Raw genomic sequence first — 7,470 nt, forward strand, 5'->3', positions numbered from 1 at the left:
ATCAGTCACTACAATAACATAACGCAAGATAAACAAAATATAAGGTACAGCCAGTACAAAATAAAGAAAGTATATACAAAAATGGCAACAAACGACAATAAAAGATCGATAAGAGACTAGGTCATAATATATGATCATACCATAATTGAATTTATAGCAGTGGTATTGAGGCAAACAGCCCCGCTAAGTACGAAGTATGGTGAGAGTGAGTAAATGAGAAACGCCGGTATAACAGGAGGCAAATAACGTACTGTGCTGATCCTAGCAAATACAGCAAAATTCATGCGGGAGAAAAATTACACGGGATGTGCCTAATATGGTGTAAGAAGAAAAAAAACAACAACAAAAAACAGGTAAACGGGACAGGAGTGGAGGAGGGAGGGTAGAGGCATATGTGTCATACTCACAAGAGAGCTGCCACGCCTTAGGGCATGAATGGTAATATTCTAATAAAGCTGTGGAGCAATAATGAGAGGTATTCAGTCTACCTGTAGAGAGCCGCTAAGTGATGGTATAAAACGTATTGTGTCAATAGCTAAGGAATTGAGCATCAACAGGCTAGAAAAAAAGGGGGGGAGGAATATGGCTGTCAGGACAGGGTACGCTCAAAATGGCATGTGCAGGAAAAGGATTCATAACCTGATATAAGCCGGTGTATGGAGCAAAGGTCCCAGCCTCCAGACACGGTATCCACCGCTAGTCTGAGGAGTACTGGGCCCTGTGAGTTTAAATGCCGTACAGGGCGGAAGCCGAGTGGACGGGGGGCTTGATGTCATGACCGGATATGACGTCGCGCGATCCGGTGAAAAAAGGCGGAAGAAAATGTAAATGGGGTACTGCAGCCCTGTATATGTTACACATTTATGCGGAGCGTGCAGAGGGAACCGGGGGCTGTGTAAATAGTATGTGACATATGAATGCGCCGACCGGAAGTGACGTCGCGTGACCCAGTAAAGGGCCGGAAATAGATGTATGTGCGGTACAAACACCCAGTATGTGTTCCACCGAGATAAAGAATATGTGGAGGAACGTGGGGCTGTATGGATGGAAACAGATATATGGGTGCAGTCACCGGATGTGACGTGGTACGACGGGATAGAAGTAAACCCGTGCCTGTGGTTGAGAGTAAATGCAAAAACTATAATTATTATTATTAATTATTATTATTATTATTATACATTTTTATAGCGCCATTTATTCCATGGCGCTTTACATGTGAATACGGGGCAAATATAGACAAATACATTTAACATGAGTAGATAACAAGGCACACGAGTACATAAGGAGGGAGGACCCTGCCCGCGAGGGCTCACAGTCTGCAGGGGGTGGGTGAGGATACACTAGGAGAGGGAAGAGCTGGCTATAATAATGCGGCAGTTCAGTAGACTATGGGGCTAAAATAGAATAAGACATGTAATGCTAGCTGGAAATACCATAGTGTAACAAGGATGGTAAAAAATGGTTAAAGGCACGGGGGGAGGAGGCAGGGGGTGGAGCCTATCAGAAGGATCCGATGAGAAATGTAATGTACGAATAAAGGGGATAATATTTAGCCGTAGATGGAGACGATATGCCTGTGAGCAGGAAGATGTAGTCTATAAGTATACAGTATATTAGTGGCACAGTTACATCTATTAGTAATATACAGCAGTGCCTATGGTGAAGCGTGATACAATATCCTCAGGTCGTAGTAGACAGGCGAAAAGGTAGTGAGATATCCAGTGAGAAGTCATGATGTGCTCATCAAATCACTTAATAAAGACGGCTCTAAGGAAACAGAAACCAGTGTTAGAATACATACAACAGATCCCATGTATATAATATATAGCCAGTTTAACAAAAATCATACATATAAAGCCATATTAAGTAAAGGCAGATAGTTCATACTCTCTATTTAACCCCTTAGTGACAGAGCCAATTTGGTACTTAATGACCAGGCCAATTTTTGCAATTCTGACCACTGTCACTTTATGAGGTTATAACTCTGGAACGCTTTAACGGATCCCGCTGATTCTGAGATTGTTTTTTTCGTGACATATTGTACTTCATGTTAGTGGTAACATTTCTTCGATATTACTTGCGATTATTTATGAAAAAAATGGAAATATGGCAAAAAATTTTAAAATTTAGCAATTTTCAAACTGTATTTTTATGCCCTTAAATCAGAGAGATATGTCACAAAAAATAGTTAATAAATAACATTTCCCACATGTCTACTTTACATCAGCACAATTTTGGAAACAAAATTTTTTTTTGTTAGGGAGTTGTTAGGGTTAAAAGTTGACCAGCAATTTCTCATTTTTACAACACCTTTTTTTTTTAGGGACCACATCACATTTGAAGTCATTTTGAGGGGTCTATATGATAGAAAATAACGAAGTGTGACACCATTCTAAAAACTGCTCCCCTCAAGTGCTCAAAACCACATTCAAGAAGTTTATTAACCCTTTATGTGCTTCACAGGAACTGAAACAATGTGGAAGGAAAATTTTTTAATTCAGAACCATTTTTTTTATTTTCACAAGTGTAAAAACAGAAATGTAACCATAAATTTTGTTATGCAATTTCTCCTGAATACGCCAATACCCCATATGTGGGGGTAAACCACTGTTTGGGCGCACCGCAGAACTTGGAAGTGAAGGAGCGCCGTTTGACTTTTTCAATGCAGAATTGGCTGGAATTGAGATCGGACGCCATGTCACGTTTAGAGAACCCCTGATGTGCCTAAACAGTGGAAACCCCCCACAAGTGACACCATTTTGTAAACTAGACCCCTTAAGGAACTTATCTAGATGTGTGGTGAGCACTTTGAACCCCCAAGAGCTTCACAGAAGTTTATAACGTAGAGCCGTGAAAATAAAAAATCGCATTTGTTTACACAAAAATGATCTTTTTGCCCCCAAATTTTTATTTTCACAAGGGTAACAGGAGAAATTAGACCACAAAAGTTGTAATGCAATTTCTCCTGAGTACGTCGATACCCAATATGTGGGGGTAAACCACTGTTTGGGCGCACCGCAGAGCTTGGAAGAGAAGGAGTGCCGTTTTACTTTTTCAATGTAGAATTGTCTGGAATTGAGATCGGACGCCATGTTGGGTTTGGAGAGCCCCTGATGTGCCTAAACAGTGGAAACCCCCCACAAGTCACACCATTTTGGAAACTAGACCCCTTAAGGAACTTATCTAGATGTGTGGTGAGCACTTTGAACCCCCATGTGCTTCACAGAAGTTTATAACGTTGAGCCGTGAAAATAAAAAAATCACATTTTTTTTTTCAAAAATGATATTTTTGCCCCAAATTTTTATTTTCACAAGGGTAACTGGAGAAATTAGACGACAAAAGTTGTAGTGCAATTTCTCCTGAGTACGTCGATACCCAATATGTGGGGGTAAACCACTGTTTGGGCGCACCGCAGAGCTTGGAAGAGAAGGAGTGCCGTTTTACTTTTTCAATGTAGAATTGTCTGGAATTGAGATTGGACGCCATGTCGCGTTTGGAGAGCCCCTGATGTGCCTAAACAGTGGAAACCCCCCACAAGTGACCCCATTTTGGAAACTAGACCCCCCATGGAACTTATCTAGATGTGTGGTGAGAACTTTGAATGCCCAAGTGCTTCACAGAAGTTTAGAATGCAGAGTCGTGAAAAAAAAAAAAATTCCACAAAAAAGATATTGTAGCCCCCAAGTTTTTATTTTCACAAGGGCAACAGGAGAAATTGGACCGCAATAGTTGTTGTCCAATTTATCCCGAGTACACTGATGTGCCATATGTGGGGGTAAACCACTGTTTGGGCGCACAGCAGAGCTCGGAAGGGAAGGAGCGCTGTTTTGGAATGCAGACTTAGATAGAATGGTCTGTGGGCGTTATGTTGCGTTTGCAGAGCCCCTGATGTACCTAAACAGTAGTAACCCCCACAAGTGACCCCATTTTGGAAACTAGACCCCCCAAGGAACTTATCTAGATGTGTGGTGAGAACTTTGAATGCCCAAGTGCTTCACAGAAGTTTAGAATGCAGAGTCGTGAAAATAAAAAAATATTTTTTTTTTCCACAAAAAATTTTTTGTAGCCCCCAAGTTTTTATTTTCGCAAAGGTAACAGAAGAAATTGGAACCCAAAAGTTGTTGTCCAATTTATCCCGAGTACGCTGATGCCTCATATGTGGGGGTAACCCACTGTTTGGGCACACGGCAGAGCTCAGAAGGGAGGGAGCACCATTTGACTTTTTGAGCGCAAAATTGGCTGTCGTGTTTGGAGACCCCCTGATGTAACTAAACAGTGGAAACCCCCCAATTCTAGCTCCAACCCTAACCCCAACACACCCCTAACCCTAATCCCAACCCGATCCATAATCCTAATCACTAACCCTAACGATAATCACAATCCTTACCCCAAAACAACCCTAATGTCAACCCTAACCATAACCCTAATCAAAACCCTAAATCCAACACACCCCTAATCCTAATCTCAACCCTAACCTCAAACCTAATCCCAATACACCCCTAATCACAACCCTAACCTTAACCCTAATCCCAAACCTAACCCTAATGCCAACCCTAACCCTAATGCTAACCCTAACCCTAATACCAACTCTAATCCAAACCCTAACCCCAAATCTAACCCTAACTTTAGCCCCAACCCTAACCCTAGCCCTAAGGCTACTTTCACACTTGCGCCTCTTCACAGCTTAAGAGCTAACTAGCCCTAAAGATAGAAAATAAAGCCTACCTTGCCTCAGAGAAATTCCCCAAAGGTAAAGGAAGCCCCCCACATATATTGACTGTGAGTTAAGAGGAAAGTCACAAACACAGAAATGAAACAGGTTTCAGCAAAGGGAGGCCAGACTTACTAAACAGACTGAGTACAGGAAAGGTATCTTTGCGGTCAGCACAAAAACTACAAAAGACCACGCAGAGTGTGCAAAAAGACCCCAGCACCGACTCACGGTGCGGAGGTGCCACTCTGCATCCCAGAGCTTCCAGGTAGCAAGGCAAAATCATGATAGCAAGCTGGACAAGAAAACAATGAACAAATAATAAACTAGCAGGACCCGTTGAAGTGCCAGTAAGCACGAAACGGCCGTTGTCCATGGCCGATCCTGCCCCTCCCTGCTGTCCACTTTCTATGTTTCAATAAAGTGATGCATACCACACCAGGGTAAGTGCGCTCCTATTTTTTCTTATTTTTCTAATAAACTAGCAGGGACTTAGCTTCTGCTGGAGTAGACAGGTCACCAGAAAGATCCAAGACTGAACTGAACCAGTACAAGAACATTGACAGCTGGCATAGAGTAACGATCTGAGTGGAGTTAAATAGAGCAGCCAGCCAAAGAATAAACTAAATCACCTGTGGAAGGAACCTCAGAAGCAGCAGCTCCACTCACAGCCACCAGAGGGAGCCCATGAACAGAACTCGCCGAAGTACCATTCATGACCACAGGAGGGAGTTCGATAACAGAATTCACAACAGTACCCCCCCCTTGAGGAGGGGTCACTGAACCCTCACCAGAGCCCCCAGGTCGATTAGGACGAGCCAAATGAAAGGCACGAACTAGATCGGCAGCATGAACATCAGAGGCAAAAACCCAGGAATTATCTTCCTGACCATAACCCTTCCACTTGACCAGGTACTGGAGTTTCCGTCTTGAAATATGAGAATCCAAAATCTTCTCCACCACATACTCCAACTCCCCCTCGACCAACACCGGGGCAGGAGGATCAACGGAGGGAACCATAGGCGCCACATATCTCCGCAACAACGACCTATGGAACACATTATGGATGGCAAAAGAAGCTGGAAGGGCCAAACGAAATGACACAGGATTGAGAACTTCAGAAATCTTATATGGACCAATGAAACGAGGCTTAAAGGAGAGGAAACCTTCATAGGAACATAACGAGACGACAACCAAACCAAATCCCCAACACGAAGTCGGGGACCAACACAGCGCCGGCGGTTAGCGAAACATTGAGCCTTCTCCTGGGACAATGTCAAATTGTCCACCACATGAGTCCAAATCTGCTGCAACCTGTCCACCACAGTATCCACACCAGGACAGTCCGAAGGCTTATCCTGCCCTGAAGAGAAACGAGGATGAAAACCAGAATTACAGAAAAACTGCGAAACCAAAGTAGCTGAGCTGGCCCGATTATTAAGGGCGAACTCGGCCAAAGGCAAGAAGGACACCCAATCATCCTGATCAGCAGAAACAAAGCATCTCAGATATGTTTCCAAAGTCTGATTAGTTCGTTCGGTTTGGCCATTTGTCTGAGGATGGAAAGCCGAAGAAAAAGACAAATCAATGCCCATCTTAGCACAAAAGGACCGCCAAAACCTCAAAACAAACTGGGAACCTCTGTCCGAGACGATGTTCTCCGGAATGCCATGCAAACGAACCACATGCTGGAAAAACAATGGCACCAAATCAGAGGAAGAAGGCATTTTAGACAAGGGTACCAAATGGACCATCTTAGAGAAGCGATCACAAACCACCCAAATGACCGACATCCTCTGAGAGACAGGGAGATCTGAAATAAAATCCATGGAAATATGCGTCCAGGGCCTCTTCGGGACTGGCAAGGGCAAAAGCAACCCACTGGCACGAGAACAGCAGGGCTTAGCCCGAGCACAAGTCCCACAGGACTGCACAAAAGAACGCACATCCCGTGACAAAGACGGCCACCAAAAGGATCTAGCCACCAAATCTCTGGTACCAAAGATTCCAGGATGACCAGCCAACACCGAACAATGAACCTCAGAGATAACTCTACTAGTCCATCTATCAGGGACAAACAGTTTCTCCGTAGGACAACGGTCAGGTCTATCAGCCTGAAACTTCTGCAGCACCCGCCACAAATCAGGGGAGATGGCAGACACAATTACCCCCTCTTTGAGAATACCCGCCGGCTCAGGAACACCCGGAGAGTCAGGCACAAAACTCCTTGACAGGGCATCAGCCTTCACATTCTTAGAGCCCGGAAGGTACGAAACCACAAAATCAAAACGGGAGAAAAACAGCGACCATCGAGCCTGTCTAGGATTCAACCGTTTGGCAGACTCGAGATAAGTCAAATTCTTGTGATCCGTCAAAACCACCACGCGATGCTTGGCTCCTTCAAGCCAATGTCGCCACTCCTCGAATGCCCACTTCATGGCCAACAACTCTCGATTGCCAACATCATAATTGCGCTCAGCAGGCGAGAACTTTCTAGAAAAGAAGGCACATGGTTTCATCACCGAGCCATCAGAACTTCTTTGCGACAAAACAGCCCCTGCTCCAATCTCAGAAGCATCAACCTCGACCTGAAACGGGAACGAAACATCTGGCTGACACAACACGGGCAGAAGAAAAACGACGCTTCAACTCCTGAAAAGCCTCTACAGCCGCAGAGGACCAATTGACCACATCAGCACCTTTCTTGGTCAAATCAGTCAACGGTTTAGCAACACTAGAAAAATTAGCGATGAAGCGA

Source organism: Ranitomeya imitator, chromosome 1 (genome assembly GCF_032444005.1).
Source record: "Ranitomeya imitator isolate aRanImi1 chromosome 1, aRanImi1.pri, whole genome shotgun sequence".
NCBI classification, from domain to species: Eukaryota; Metazoa; Chordata; class Amphibia; order Anura; family Dendrobatidae; genus Ranitomeya; species Ranitomeya imitator.